The sequence below is a fragment of the Egretta garzetta genome, unplaced genomic scaffold, assembly GCF_000687185.1.
Source record: "Egretta garzetta isolate BGI_Z169 unplaced genomic scaffold, ASM68718v1 scaffold166, whole genome shotgun sequence".
In the NCBI taxonomy this organism is placed as follows: Eukaryota; Metazoa; Chordata; class Aves; order Pelecaniformes; family Ardeidae; genus Egretta; species Egretta garzetta.
Genome location: NW_009260133.1, coordinates 1410136 through 1427186, shown reverse-complemented (window position 1 = coordinate 1427186; position 17051 = coordinate 1410136).

Genomic DNA, 17051 nt, shown 5'->3' with positions numbered 1-17051 from the left:
ACCATTTATTCCTACCCACTTAGAATTATCAGAATAGCTCACCAACGCAGAAAAGAAGGCAGTGGCTTCTTATTTTCATGTCATACCTAATACAAATGCAGTAGTTTAATACAGGGCGCTTACAAAGTCTCACCTTACACATTCATCTCAATTTATTGGTTTGATATATTCAGAGACAAATGAAACCAACCCAACAGACAATATTGCATTAATGTCTTAGTCATTCTGAACTTTGGTATCACCTGCACTCTGGAAAAACAGTGATTTATAAACTGATATTTAGTTCCAAACATATGATCTTACTTATCAGTAAAGACCAGAGTATGAATTCTCCAGAACATTATGCTACTGACTGTAGGACAAAGTTCTGCTAAATGTTATTATGGAATTGCCATCACTGGTAACACATTTAAGGATAGGATTTTTACGTGTATGTAGATTTAAAGATAGACGATGCCCTTCTACTGGGGTTAAAGAAAAAAAAAACCAAAATAAAGGAAAATAAATAGGTGGTAGAATCCTTACCAATAACAAGATTATACTGTCTTGTCAGGGAAAATTGAGGAATTGTCCTAAAAGTTCTGGCGTAGGTTTGAAAAGCTGAATCAATCCAAACCTTTGTCTATTCAAATACTACAGAGCACCCATTTTCAATTTTTAATATTATGCCCATGTTCTGGCAGTTACGCATATCGATGAATCACAAATGGACTACTATTAATACTAGATGAAGTAGTACTTTCTTTAATTTAAATGTCCTGAATGCTATGCATCTGATTTCGATCAGATGCCTTGTTATATTTATTTGTGGGGACAAAGAAGAAAGAAATGGATGGCTACACTTCTCATTGACATCCATTATGTTGTGTTTGAAATCGCATTTTAGTCTCACTTAAGCCAGTCATTTTCAGCTTGTGGGCTGTGGCTAAAGGGATTCATGGACTACTGTGTAACAAGTCTGCAGAAGGTAACTGCAAAACCCAATGTCAATGGTTCTCATGAAAATGGGTTCCCACCTCTTATGCTGAAAGGGACTGACCATGCATCGGGTAAGCATATGCTTATTTTAAGCACATAAGAAACCCACAAATTTGAATGTGGGCACTCCAAATCTTAAGTTTAAGAAAGCATATTTTGCCTGATATTTTGTTAACCTTGCCTTTCAGACGTCAAATGCTCATAGTCAAAGTAATTATTTGTGTGCATCTTCACATAACTTTGACTGGTTTTGTTATTCTTCTCCAGACATTTTCTATGCATAGCATGTCCATTTATATTGAGGCATCTAAAACTGAACTGTGGTGCAACTGGAAATGTAGCATTCATAGTTTTCTATTAAATCATTATTACAGTGAGATATTACTTCTCAAAGTATTTCTCTAATCCTTCTCTTTGTTCGTTTATTTTGGAAAGGCATATTCATTAAGCTTTAATACTCACAATGATTCATATCTCTTTCCTTAGGGAACCGTGTTAGATCAAAGTCCATTACGATAATGAGAAGTTTATTATATTTTCTAACACACACTACTTTTCATTAGAGCTGCCAGAATGCTGATAGATGGGTGGAAGATTGAATGCTTTGGGCAAATACAAGTATTTCTAGGAGTGTCTAATGGTCCTCTTTAGGTGTTACTGGCCCAGAATAATTTGTTAACAAATTGCATTAAATTGCTTTTTCCAAAATAATTCAAATAATAAACAGCAGCCCAACATGTTTTCTCATTGCTTTTTTAGTTTAAAATTGGCTATTTACTATAGGTAAATAGTTCAGCATCCTATAGGTTGGCAACATGACTTGCTATTTATTTTATTTCAAAGCCTCTCACACAGGTTCCTGTCAGAAGCCTTTTGAAATTCCACGTAAATTATGTTCGAAAGATACATTTCATCTCTTCCTTTATGCACTTTTTCAAGGAATTCTTGAAAGATAGAGCAGCACAATTTGCCCTTACAGAAGCTGTGTCAGTTGGTCCTTATCATATTATGCTTATCTTAATGTGTAATCTAGTCTTGAAGTAGATTCCATTTGAGGTCTTATCTTTCCCAACTAGAGTAGATTAAAGAGGAAAGTCTTTGTTCATTGAAGTGCTGTGACTTACTCTCAAATCCTTGGAATTCAGAGACAGAGCCCTGCAAGACCGCTGTCTAGCAAAAGGTTTTATGCACTTGCTTAACCCTGAGCACAAACAGTCTCACTGCAGCCAGCGGCCCTCTCGTGTGCTTAAAATTATGTGCGTGATCAAATACCTTCCAAGCTGTATCAAGCAAGTAAAAAACCTGAATCTCGGGTGAAGAAGAACTGCAGAGTGCAACTATCTCAGGCAATTAAAACTTTTCAATGCAGTTTTCATAAATCATACTCAACGCTTGGATCATTCAGAAGCTTTCTTCTTAAATACCCCATTTCATTAGTTCTGACTCCCTCCAACATAGTTTCTGTCATACCTAAGGAGCTGCCAAATGTTTCCAAAAGAAGCACATGATGAGAGAGCATTTCTTGGTGAGAAAAATGAAAAGAGAACATGTGCCTGACTTTGCAAAGCCTGTTAGGAGTTCCAAATAGATTTCTGTTTTCCTCACGTGTACAGCTTTGAAAAGAACCCTACGCCTAACACCAAACGGACAGAATTAGCCTTTTCGACATTTTTACCAGTGACTGGCAGAAAATATGCCCCCTCTACTCCACCTTCTGCTACATCTCTTACTGTGAGGTTGTTTAGTTTCGCTGTGTTAGCATCCAATGCAAGTCATTTTTGCTGCATGTAACTGGGTCTTTTAAATGTTGTAAACCCTTTGAAGTTTCCTCTTTCTGCCAAGAGGTCAACGCGGTCTTTCTTTTGCCCTTTCAAAAGGACCTTTCATTCATTCCTGTGTTTGGTCAAGTTGTTGTGGGTTCTGCTCTGGCCTGGCACCATGAGTCCCCCCCTACACAAGCAATTGCTGCTTTCGTTGCTACTGCTGTTTGTACTCCTTATTGCTGCTTTCATTTATCTTCGCTGACACACCAAAGGAAGGAGGGGGCTGAAAGGGGAGAATTTGGCTGTAAGCTAAATTGATTGCATGTTATATTTCATGGAAGTCTGGCAGGAAGAGTTGAGTGATCTCCAGAGTTTCAGGAATATTTTCGTTCCTATTGTGCAAATCAATCAAAGCGCGGCTCAGCCCAGGCTGCCCGCCCCCCGGCAGCCCGGAGCAGAGCTTGCTGCATTGTCAACAAAGGTTTGAATAGAACAAAAGTCTCCCAAGTGGACACTGCATTCACTTGATGGGGTCACATATTACCCAACATTTAATAAAACTCACATGAATTTGAAAAGGATTCCCAGATAGATCAATGGCTGGAAAAGTAGTAAATTTAGCTGGTAGAAAGGGTGCCCTAAAATACAATTGTTACTGCTACATGTGGCAGTTACTCTTCTGTTTAGATATTAAATATCATGGGTGTCTTGGGACTATTAGAATGAATTCTTGCCAAATAAACCTATCTACCAGTTTCCTGTGATGGTTCGACCCACCCTGGATCTGTCATGGAGGAGCTCATTTAGGGTGGGTTGCTTGTTCCCAAGGATTCAGCCGCAGCACCAGCTGAACAAACTGGTTTGGATCCTCCTCAGCTTTACATGTTTCTCTGTGGCATGAGCATAAACCCGGCAGAGCTAGTGGCTTTTCAGAAATGATGAGGCTCCAGCAACACCTAAGCGATTCTCCCTCTAAGTGCTTGGGCAGAGATGTCCCCAGCAGATCATGCTCCCTCCCCTTGTGCCAGAGCACCGTCTTAACCTTTTCTAAAAAACAGAACAAGTGCTGTCCTGCCCTCTCCGTCCTGCCTTCTCCTTTTAAGCCCAGGATATGCCCAGGCTTTCCTGGAAGTTATAGCCACTCTGCTAAGCTAGTCTTCCAACAGGGCCTGACAAAAAGGTGATCTTGGTAATCTTGGTTGCTGCTAAAGTAATGAGCTCTAAAACTCTGGCACAACATGTGAGATTTTAATTTTGTGCTGGAAAACAGAGAGTGAGAAATAATGACTCTACCCTTTCTTAGCAAAGGCACGGCCTCGGGCTATCTAAAGAACATAAGGCCATATGATGTGTCACTGTTCAAAAATTCAAAAGGCATCCAAAGGAGTACTTTGTGCTTGTCCCCCCTGACTTTATCTAGTTCACCACTAGCCTTGGCAATCACTGTCACAAGTGAGAGCTGAGGGAATGCTGAGTCTGGAGTCATCACTCAGCTAACAAGTTAGTGCTTCTGCAAGATACACGGCAACTTGCTGACTGCCAGCACCTTATTTTGGACACAAGTCAGACTAGAAAGAGGAACGGATGCAAGACCTTGCAAAAACCCGTGGCTCTGGGCAGGCCTTCATTCTGCAAAAAACTTCATGCGCCCAGTTTGGGTTTGGAAAGGCAAAGCTTGCAAACCTATTTGTCTGAACCTCTTGCATGTGGGGGTCATATTAATCACCCCTCTCCGCAGCATGCCAGAAAATATATCATTCATTCGGAGCATTTGGGTTTTAGTAGCTCATTTTCTCAGAACAAATACGTGTCCAATTACCATATTTATGAGAGGAGGAATATGCAGGTACAATTTTAAATCAATATAAATATGGAATATGGGAAACATAAAGATCAGAAGAAAATCCCTGAGAAGGGTCATATAGGCACATATTTTCAATATAAGAATTATTTCCATACTGTTTTCTTCTTTGTCTTTAAAAAGAATCATTTCTTTTTAGTAAAATATTCAGGATTAAGTTTTCCAGCTAGCTGCCCAAATTTTTTCTACCAGTGCCATGTTTCTGCAGACGGAAGAGCAACAGTGCACAAAATGTGCAGAGGCTTGCCCTTTACCCCTTGTGATACACAGTTACTCTGTAGAGTAATTTCATCTGGGCAGTTCAGAAACCCAAATCTTGACTTTATTGGAAAGGCTGAGATTTTTAAAAGAGCTTAGGGATTGACTCCTGCTAAACAGACATGACAGTTTTTGTCTGGCTGCAATAATCACTTCAAAAATCTCAGCCCGAAAAGCCCATTTGACAGCTATCAGCTCAAGGATCTAGCAGAAAAAATTGTATTCTTGCCGGGACTTTGCAGAGGTGATCAGAAAATGACAGTTAAACACCTAAAAACAGAACAAAACTTTACCATCTTGGGAAGCGAGTGCTCTGACACCCAGGCAGTGTATTTCATAAACACTGAATGAAAAGGAGATCTCTGGGCAGCGCGCCCTTTTCTGGGATAAACCTGCACACAACCACAGGGCAGCCCCCTGTTTGCAGCCACCCGATCCATCCCAGTCTTGCGTAATAACGCTATGAAACCCTTATTACCTGGCACCCTTCTGCATTCTGGCAAGGATGCTAACAGTTGGATCCATGGATGGATGTTGTTACGAACTAAAAGTAAATAATTTGCTTAAAGTGCACAGCTGTTTTCAAGCTCTTGGATCTATAGACAGAAGAATAAATACATGGGATATACTTTTACTGTTAACCTCAGAGTTAATTGTTCATTTCTCTGCCTGCACTGTCAGTTAGCAAACCAACTTTGTTGACTGGTACCGAATGAGCTGCTAGGTACCAGGGTTCAAAATAGAGGGATGCTGGTAAGTAAAATGTGTTCCTAAAACCCAGCTGCTGTCGAAAAACTTCAGGGCATAAGGTAAATAATTCTTTCACTACATCTTAAAAGCAACCTATGAAAGAAATACACAAATAAACTATGAACAAATGATCATGAAAAAAATATTGATATTGCATCAACGCATTTTAAAATATTTAAACCTGCTTCTGATTACCTTACGTGCTTGCCATTTGGCATTGACTGCTCCTGATTATCTTACATGCTTTCCATTTAGCATGTAACAAAGCCTCTTGAGTCTGATTAAATGTAAGCTAAAATTAAATGCTTCCCATTTCCAGCAAATACTGTTCTGATTTGCATTGGTTTGTTCCTGGGTTAGTTTGGTAAAGGAGGTTGGTGGATAGTCTGAAATCTGTTCTCACCAGGAGCTGGCACACCCCATCAGGGGCAGGAGCAGGTGAGGGAGCGCAGGAAGCGGGGAAAGGAAAGGGCGGCAGGCGTGGGATGCATCCCACATCCCGGAGTGCAAAACCCCGCAGGAAAAACTGCCTTCAGCCTCTGCCAGGGCTGCAACAAGCCCACAAGGGTTTGTTTGATGAAATTTGCCTCATTCCTCAATACATGCAAGTCGATCACAATTCAGTCCACTGAAGCAGATATGCTTTTAATTTTTTGGCTGGAGTCACTGATAAGCGTGTTTAGGTTGTGCTGCTCAGAAGAGATTGCCCAAAAGGCCTCAAATCAGTTTGGCTGTTTCTGCACTGAATGTGTGAATGAATACATCCGGAAGGAATCGTTTCATATTTACATTGAAATGTGTTTCCTCAAGTTTTCCAGTAATCCACTTTCTGCTAATATTTGAGCCAGTAAAGGCTGATCACACAAACATTATGGAAAGCAAACACCAAACAGCTGTGGGACAAATAAATTAATTTAAAAGCTGGGGAGGACATTTGCAGAATTCAACCTATACCACTATGTATACCTCCCGAGAAAAAGAGATCACAGTTCCTCTTGCTGAAGGTGTGCTATTACTTGCTGTAATTAACTAAGAAGTTGATGGATCAAGGATTTGAGCCCCAAGTCTGGGATATGCGGCAAGGGGTGAGCAGTGAGGGCTATTTCTGTCTACTTAAGCTTGGGCTTAGCCTGCAGTGCAACTGTGGTCTCACAGGGCTTTTTTGTATAGGCGCTGTGCTGAATCTAAAGCTGTGCAATTATAAAATATTATTAAACAAGCATTTAAATGAGGGTGATTTAAACTAGGCCTCCTGAATTTGGTGGTTCCTACACATTTCCCTTTCTTTTTTTAACTTTATCAATATAGTTATTTTCTATCAGAGTTCTGGAGTGTAATGAGCTGGGAAACCAGGCACACAGAAAACAGTGCCGTGGGGCTTCCAGCCAGGTCCAGCACTGCCGCAGGAACCACTGGGGCACCTTGACTTTGCCTGGTGTCAGGAGGCACTCAGCGTCTGGCATGACTGGCCAGTGTAAATGAGCGCTGGCAGGAGATTGATATGCTGGGACTAAAGGTGATATATAATTAGTCCATATGACTTTTGTTGAGAGTAATTGCAGGTAACTGGCTGCGTTCTGCTAATCCAAATCACTATCGCTGTGCGCCGAGGGCATATGCTATCTGCAAAGGCTTCGCATTTCATTTCAAACAAGGAGTTACCATTAATAAACCAGAAAGCGATTACATTAATGTGCTCTTTGCCAAGACTGCCTAGCAAAACACATGCGGAGCTTTTTGCTGATCCTCCCCTGCCGAGCAGCACTGCCTCTGCGCCTCCCCTCCGCAGCACAGCCAGGCTCAGGAGGGCTCCCAGGGAATGGTAGAAACGCCTGAGTAATTCACTGCAGGGAAATGCAACAAGTAAATACTTGAACTGTGTTGTCCGGTGAAAAGGAAACAAGACCATCTTGCAGTGGGAGAAGGAGCATGAAAAGATGTTAATCGCATGAGCAGTAATCTCTTTGGCTGTTCAGTGTGCCACACTTGGGCTTTGTTTGCCTTGGCTTATCTGGCTTACTTACCCCAATCCGTGTGATCATGGAGGTGGTGGAGGGCCTCTTTAAGTGTGCACGAGATCAGCTACTGGAGAAGGGCAATGAAACGTTAAGGAGGAAAGGTGGTATCATAAAAAAAAAGCAACCTTCAAGGCCACCTATCTAGACAAAAGGGCTCAGACAGGCAATAAAAGCAGAAAATCATTGAGACGGCAATGAATTATGAAGGCTATTAAAACCCACAACTGAATTTACAGAATCAGCTTCCCCTGATGTACTATAAAAATGCTTTTCCCCAGGAACTGGAGATACCAAAATTTGTATTGCAGATTAGTTACGGCTTTATTTAGCAGCACCGGGGAGGGGGAGTTCAGCTTGGTCAAAATAGCATGGATATTAATAGTGTTAAATTTTCTGAATCTCAAATACTGCCAGGAAATCATTAACATTACATTTAACAATTTCAGGTACTTCTGGTTTTGAACTCCAATTTTATTATTTATGGAATCTTGATTGCAGAAAAAACATACCCAGCACTTGTATTTAGATTCTGTTTACAAAGGAGCTCTGTGTTCTCCCTGGAACTTGCATAAGAACAGAAAAGTAGATTATGTGGTTTCTTAATAGTTCTTCACAAAGAGTCTTCTGTTTCTGACAAATGGTTTATGCAAATGTATTCTCTGCACTGCGTCAAGCAGTACTCATGGAAAAATGACATTTTGCAATAGGGAACAATGAATATTCAATGCACCATTTCTTAGGTGAGCTAACGGACAGCTTGTATTCCACAGCCGCTGCCATTCTCTAATTTTGAAATTTTGACAGAGGGCAGGGAAGTATCAACTGGCAGTGGAGAAATGAAAAGCACTGGCTTTCAGCCCTTCCAACAATATTCCAGGAAAGGCAATTTGGGACTTTAACTTGCAGACCGGTAGAAAAGTTTCAGTTTCTGCATAATAAACTAAAGGGCTATTCTGCAAAGGGGCAGCACAGCTAAAAAATGTAGCTGCATCCTTGAAGTCACAGCTACTGCAGGACTGTGGAAGGGCAAGAGGGTGAGGGCTTCACAAAAGCCTCCCACAGATATTAATCCCTGGTGTGAATGGCACAAAAAAGAGGCAATTTGGAATGTACAGGCCGTATCTTACAGGCTTTATTCATACAAGCAGGCATGCTGAAGTCAATGGCTTTGTTTGTATTGGGCTAGGACTTGCCTGAGAGCAAAGGCTGCATGAGGAGCCCTCATTTTGCAGTCCTGTTCAGAAAGGATGGGTCGGCAGTGGGAATTTGACCTTTCCATGACAAAATAGACTTAAGCCATCAGTTCGCATACAGCTGCTATATATGAATGGTAGCGTAACATGCTAGAGAGCAAGAAATCGAAAGGAGTAAGAAAGAAAGGCAAATTAAAGTAGCTAAAATGTGAATGTTTTAAGCCTCCTTTGCCTCTCATGCACCTCACGTGCCAGCGGTAAGCTTTTTGAGTTGAGCCCCATGAGTGAACATAACAGTTTAAAGAAAATAGCCAAGCTTCACTCCCTCCTCCTCTCTGTTCTGCACTCCTGCAGTTTTTAACAACTGTTTTCCTGGTTTGGAGATAGGGCGCAAGATGTTCTCAAGAGTAAGGGAATCTCAGCTTGTCCAATTCCTTAGCCATTTGTATTTTGTCCTTACTAGTCTTCTACAGTTACCAGAAAGCTGGATAACCATATCTTTGAAACTTAGACATTTGGAGATAAAGAATCATTCGTAAAATCTTCATGCAGATTGAAAAGAGGAACAGAGCTCTTATGTTCATTTAAGGGAAAGGTATTCAGTGTATGAAACTGAGTAATACCTTTGATTGCTGGGCTTTTCAAGTTTATCACATTAAGTGCAATTGGAGATTGGAAAACAATTTCATGCATATAAATGTCTTCTAGTAAGTACATTTGATTAACAGGTGACCTCAAAAGAGAGATTTTGGACATGCTTTAAAACTTGTGTTCCAAACGGCGAATTTAACAGCAATGTTGTAAAAAAATAGACACGTTAGATATTTCATTTCCACAGTCATTTGAAATTAATAGCCCAAATTAAGTGTTCAGTTACCTAACCATAATTCCTGAATTAGTTCAACCTATAATCCATTCATTCAACAAGGTAACTATGGACCAGAACTCAGCAGCTGAGGTTGGAGATCCTGCACTACAGGATGAGACAACACTGAATGTGCCTTAGTTGTTTTTACAAACTATATCCAGAAAAAGATGAAATTTATTGTTTAGTCCAGATCTATATAGTAGTAATATATGTCATAAAAAAGGCAGTATTGCTTGTTTTTTTTTAGTTCCGTCACCAGAGGTACTTTAAGAAACTTTCCTAATTAACTGTTCAAGAGGTGAGTAATAAAAAATTCCCATCTACACCTAGTGATATCATCTGCTCCTAGAGGTTTGTATTAATTTTCAAGGATGGAGAAAAGCCCTACCTTCTTTGTGGAGGCTGAGGCTTTGGTAAATATATGTTTTTAATGGCCTTATGTGGACTGTATGTGCTAATATCAAGATTCTAAGCTGAGTATTGTTTCCAACTTCCCTTGGATCACGTTTCTGGCTGATGAACAAACAAATATTGAAAGTAGTTCACAGAGGAAAAAAAAAATTACTGAACACACCAAAGACGTGTTCCATTTGCAGATTTAATTAAGATACCACGTCAATAGAAAAGCACTCAGTCACAGAATAACAGTTTCCTGCTGCTGTATATGCACTAAGCCAAAACTGAGGAGTTTATTTTCAAAGTAGGAGATACTGGTCCTGCCACAGCTGCCCAGACAAGTGATATAACACTCTTGTAGATAATGATTGGAGTTAGTTTAATAATTTAACCTCATGGAAATGCTGAACTGCTGCTTGACAGAGAGGAGGAGAGTGCCAGAAGAAGGGTCAGGTCCGTACTTCCTCTTTCCTTTCCTGGCCGCTGTCGGACATGGCAGACAGGGTGACTGGCTTTTTGGTCATTTGGTCATCAGGGTCATTTTGGAGCCAATGAAAGTTGCTTGGGTGACAGACTCTCAGTGTAACCACGGTTTTGGACACCCAGCTTCATGTGATTCTTTGAAAGCCAACGGGACCTCCCGAAAGCTAATTGCTGCTCAGCATGGGGGACTGTACTGGGGTTTATGTTATCATCTGCCCAGTTTTTGCTTACCTGGCACCATTCGGTAGAAGTCCAACTTGCCTCTAAATGTAATTCGCATGGTGAAGCTGGGGCTTTCTCACAATGTAAAACCATGGCTGAGAAGCTGCACTGCTCGCTGTGGGTCACAGCTGGGGAAGAGAAGGAAATTAGAGAGGGTGGAGAAGATGGATAATTCAAAAAACCTCCAGGGGGGGCTACAGTCCTCCGGGCCCTACACAGAGCCCAAACAGGTAATGGAAGTCTTTTGCAACGTGTATCTAGGGCCAAAGAGAAAGGGAGATTTGGGATGCCAAATCCAGCCCCACTCATTCTTTCCCTCACTGGTGCATTCAGCTCAGGCTACACACAGCACAGGCTTTAGACCAGCTGATCTATTTTTAGCAAGTAAAAAGCTAGGTTATTTTCAGCAAATAAAAATGAGGCGTTATTTTCATTTGCAATTTCCAGGGACTATTCCCTTCTGATGAATAAATAATTAGGTATGTATGCACCTTACATACTAAATGAATGTCTTCAGTTTGCCCAAATTGTTGCATGCCGAGTTGCAGCTAAAAGGGCAATATTCTCATCTCTCCATCGTGCTGTAGTCATTTGTTATAAATAAAGGCTTGATGCAGACAAAGCCAGAAAACTCTATGTCCCAATAACGTTCCCCAGAGAGGCACAGATAGGTGCTGTTATGTTTGCAAATCGCATTTATGACACTGAGCCGAACGTGAAGTGAAAAGTGGCTTAAAACTTGACCAGAATCAATACAAAAATCAGAGTGTAAACTCAGGCTCCTATTATTGTAACCTCAAAGTTTCTCTCAAATTCCTTCTTGGAAGTCATGCTTGTCCTACTTAGAAAGATACTAAAATACTTATATAACTGCTCAGGAAAAGCTGTACATAGGGAATAAACTACTGAGCTGGCATTAATTTCATTTTCCTCTGGTGTTCTGCAATATGACATATTTTACATCAGCTCCACTGCGTAAGGTTCTTCTATCAACTTAAAGAGAAAAGTTTGACATTAAATTTATTTCTTGGATAATATACTGGATGCTTCTGAAGTCTATACTGAAGCATGAAGTGATAGTGTCTGTTGAAGCCATCAGCTCTTATTGACAAGTCTGGTTAAATTATCAGGTTGTATGTAATTTTATTTGAGTGTAGGAAAATGAAGGTTATAGCCAAGAGCTTGGTGGGGTTTTCTTTCCTGAGATGATGATTTATTCATTTTGGCTTCAATAGCTACGGTGTCAGGCGTATTTTATATTTTTCCAACTTTGACACTTCAAACATTTGATTTCCCTTTGCAACTTCCAACCTTAAACATGTTTCCCATTATAGATATTCAAGTGACTGCCTTGCACACACTGACTCATGAGGCTGGTTTTTATTTTCACAAAATATATAACCCTATTTGAATAAAATACAGATGGTGTCCAACACATTAAACACAGCAAATTTGCCATTCCCTCCTTCATTCCCTCTGTGTTCCGTTCCCCAGACTTTCTGTGGCTGTATGAAATCTTATCAGCCTCAACAGCTCCGAGAGGACATGGCAACAGAGATTTGACGCCATTCGTATTTGGTTTGCTACAGTAAATAATGTGCAGTTTTTTAATTATTAGTTTTTTTCTGTGGGATTCCACGTTCGGAGCTCTGCTTCAAAGTGAGCCACGTGTCCCTCAGAAGGGACTGAATAGCCAGCTTCACATGGTCCTGTGGTAGAGTTTGAATTAAGGGCATTCCGCATGGAACATGGTGCCACATAACATTCCTTCCCAGGTGACAGCTGGAGCAGATTTGGCGGCCTCTTACATGGCCAAACAATTTGCAAAGAACAAAAATACAATATACTAAAAGTATAGTAAATTAACTGAGCAAATTAGTAAAAACTGCTGAAATGAGTTGAAGAAAAATTGTTCTGGGTTTGCTATGAAAGCAAAAGGATCATAGTATGCACATGCATAGATGTTACTTGGAATGCACAAGATCTAGGTTTTTGAAAAACAGTCTATTGGCATCACTAGATGGCATTGGAGGGTGCTTTATCTCATCATAGGAGAAAGGTAGCTTTTGTCAGCAGTCCATAGTCATTTTTATTAGGAACACTACTGGTTAAGGCATTTATTCCAAGCAAGCTGAAGGCATGTTCTATGCAACTTTGGTGAGGGAATTGCAACATGAAGCAAGAACCAAGGCTAGCTGAGCAGTTACTGCATCGCTGCAATTTCCTTCTGTCCCACAGGAGTCCCCCACCTCTGAGTGAGAACTGGGAGACCGAAATTCAGACAGGAATAAATTGCAGAGGGTACCAAAGAAACCAAGAACTGATATTACACGGGCTGGTGACTTCAGAGAGGTAAGAGTTAATCAGTTCCTGAAGTCAAGGGTGGAATTTTTGGTACTGCATATTTGGTTTTCCCCCCACAGCAAATTACACGAATATTTATTATATAAATGGTATCTCTGTTTTTCTTACACCTTTTTTTACTATTTAGTTCTTATGTCCCTTTCCTATTGCTTTTAGAATGAGATATGTCTGCCACCCCGTGATATTTTTGTTTAGCATCAACATCCACTTTGGAATTACTGCTAATTTTAGTCACCTACTCTTGCAGAATCAGTTGCACCACAACTACAGTGTTTTTTGAATTGCAAGATTATTTTTGCACTTATGGAGTTCTCTTTTATGCATACGCTTTAGTAGTTGGTAAAAAGCTGCAAAGAGGAGTTTGTTCCCATACAAACACATGATTCTAGGAGCCCAGTCTTTACGGAACGGACTGTATATCAGAATAATTATAGGTCATATTTTGCATATGCTGTAATATAAGTCAGCAAAATGGTGATTTCTTTTCACATCTACCACCTTGACCCACAATCTAAGTCATTAAACTTTTCAGTTCTCCAGGTAGACTGTGCAGAGCCTGTTTGCAAATTCATTGCCTATACGACAAAATGGGCATTATTTTTTGCCTCTGTGATGTTCTCTCTGCTCAAGAGCTGTGTTTTATCTAAATTCTAGAATGAATCAGAAATCAGAGCCATATGCAGATGAAAACCTGACATTTAATTGAAGTGTTTTCATTCTTCAAACAGGCTTTAGGTTTGTCACTCGTGGGACTAAAGGCCAGGATGCTAAAATACATAGAATCAGTAGCACCCACGCTGAACAACAACTTGTGTCCAAGAATGAGGCAAGGCATGCTAGTAAGTCATATAAGGTTTTTAATAGGTCATGAACTCTCACAAAGCTAAGGTCTTGTATAAAACGTTAAGCACACGCACTTCTAAAAGTGCCACCGTGCCCCTCGTCATCTATTTGTCTGACTGGCTGCTCTGCATTCCTTCTAGTGTATTTATAGAAAGCTGCAGTTTGTAAATAGCAATTCGCACATTATCTTCATACATGCCAGGTACTTGTAATACTGAAAACTGGAAATTGTTCTTAGGGCATACTTGAAGTCAGCAGAGGGATGATAAGTAAGAATGGCGTTATACCTGTTCAGCAGTGAGTGTAAATGTGTAGAACTCTTACTCCTTTCCTGAGATCATTTATTAAATAGTATGTATGTCTTTAATTTGCTGTGTCTTGCTAGAGCTTCCATCTTAGAGTAAGGGAACTCTTTACGTTATCATTGTTTAACTCTCACAGGAGCCTACACACGTGCTTATGCACACACGTGTGTACATATGGGAAAATCAGTGGTTTTTTCCTCACTTACGTGGTCCAAACATTTAGGTCCAAGAAGCAGGTTTTACTTAGCTCCTACTCCATAGCTACTTTAAAATCTAACAGTCTGATTCTGTTTTGTGTGAACATAAATCAAGGATTAACTGAATTACACTGGTAAAATCAAGCTAAGTAATATCAGACTCTGGCTTTATCATTTCAAGTAGCCTCCGGATAGTTTAGTCTTCCTTAGCCTCACAGTCATTTGCTGAAAAACTGTGGTTAGCGGGGATTTTTTGTTTACAAGCCACAATTTCTAATAAATGTGTTGTTTGCCCTCTGGCTTGACATCAAAGACAGTTTCATAATGAGGGTGGCTCCTACTGAATTATATTTCCCTTCAGTTTGCATGGAGAAGTGGAGCACCTATTACACAAAGGCAATTGTTGACTGCATGCAACTACAAAGGGAAGAGAAACAACCTTTTGTTTCCTTCGTATTTTTAAAAAGCAGCTCTTAAAAGCATCCATGTCAACTTGATAAAAAAACCTTATACTTACTTGCAAGCAACTTACTCATTAGAGTTAAAACACCAAGGTCCTTGTCTGTGCGGAAGGATGGATATGGACCCTACGTGCCCTGGGAGCTTTCAGAGGCAGTCAGCCCCAGTCAGCCCAATGTGTCTCACTCCTGCTTAAAACTCAGAGAGAAAAAAAATGTTTCTTAAAAAAAAAAGGATCAAATGATCGCCTCTCAAAAAACATTAAGCAGAGTATGACTGTAAAGTCTTTATATGCTGCCTGCTTTTCACAAATCTTCCTCCTCTTCTTTGAGCCCCATTTTCTTCTTTCTGCAGTCGATTGATGAAAACTTCACTTGAGTCTTTTCAACTGGAATCTGTTCGACTTCTTTCAACAGTGTTTCACATTTTGACCAAAAGGTTAGGGATACGTTTTTCTGGAAAAACTTGTGAACAGTCTTGCCACTCCATTTTTCCTTCCCCCTCCCTTCCCCCGATAGTAGGTTTTAGTTAGTCTTTAGTTAGTAGTCTTTAGTTCAAAGAATTTAGTGGCAAAGAATACAAGATAAGGCGCTCTCTACCAAAGTTTGAGCATCCCTCTATCCATATATTTCTTTCTGACAGGCAACATATCATGATCTCTGGATGTTTGCTATCACCTTCCATATGCTTTGAATTACAAGTTGTCTAAATAATTTGCTTAATCTAAATTATTATCAACAAGAGTAATTTTTTGCTCTAAATAGCAACACTGCATGAAGGCACGGGGTCTTATAAAAAATAATAGGGTCAGCACCCCACATCCACCAGTAGAAGTGGAATAACTGCATCTATTTTGCCTCTCTGCAGTTCTCCCTGTAACACATGCCTCCCGCATGTCCCCAGGTGGCAGCAGGCTGTGGGAGAGGAGCAGTGCAGGACAGTCCCGTGGGGAGCTGCTGGGGCTCTGCTCTCCACAACCATAGCGGAGGACGCCCACGTGGGCAAGCTCTGTTTTTCAGGATGCGTGTCTGCGACTGACTGATCCGTCACTAAGGCTACTCCTTTTCTCAACCCGGTATGAACACATGGCTGCATTGACTTCCCATGAGCTGTGGTACAAGTTGGTAAGGCGAATTTCAGAGGCAGGGACAAGGTCTTCACTGTGCACCTACCATGGTCAGGTCCTGCTCCAGGACAATGGTCCCCACACCACGTACAGTAACTGGCAATAGCAAGACCTGCCTTCACTCCAAGCTGCTGTCCTCTCTGCAGCCACCTCTGCCATCTTTCTCACAAATCTTATGGGAAACTTGGTGGTCATGGCTGACAGAAGGACTAAGCAAAATGCCTCAGTGAAGCAGGGAGAGACAGGACAAAGCATGTTAGGAGCAGTCATACTTACACTAAACTCCCGTATCTCATGTTGGAAGAACATCTCTCTGAGATTCTTCACCAGTATCTCACTGCCCATCTAACCCCCTTCACTCTCAATACAAACTTACGCAAGCTCCTCAGCTGGCAACAGGGCCCACTTGTTTTCAGGCCTTCTCTCAGGGTGATGAATGCTCCTGGTGGTATCACTAATTTCACTACAGATTTCTCTTTGATGTGACGCAAGTTGTAACAACCTTTTTTCTGGAGCTGAATACATGAGACCTCAGCTTTCCACTTAAAAAGACATATTGAAGTTGGGGAGAAAGCTTTGAAAAATGACCAGAGAGAAAACAGTAGGCTCAGACAAGATACAGAAATATAGAAGAACACATTTTTATTTTGGTCTAAGCAAAGACCAAAGCCCTCAGCATGTCTCCACTACATCCCATGGAATGTGATGCCAAGCAGGGCCTGCTTCATTGCATGGAGTCTGTTCCCAGTGGTGGGGCTAATGTCCCCCCTTCACCAAACCATCATGGAGACAGAGGGCAGCTCTTGGACACAGAATCACAGAATGGCAGGGGTTGGAATGGACCTCGGGAGATCATCTAGTCCAACCCCCCTGCTAAAGCAGGTTCGCCCAGAGCAGGTTGCACAGGACATCATCCAGGCGGGCTTTGAATATCTCCAGAGAAGGAGACTCCACAACCCCCCGGGGC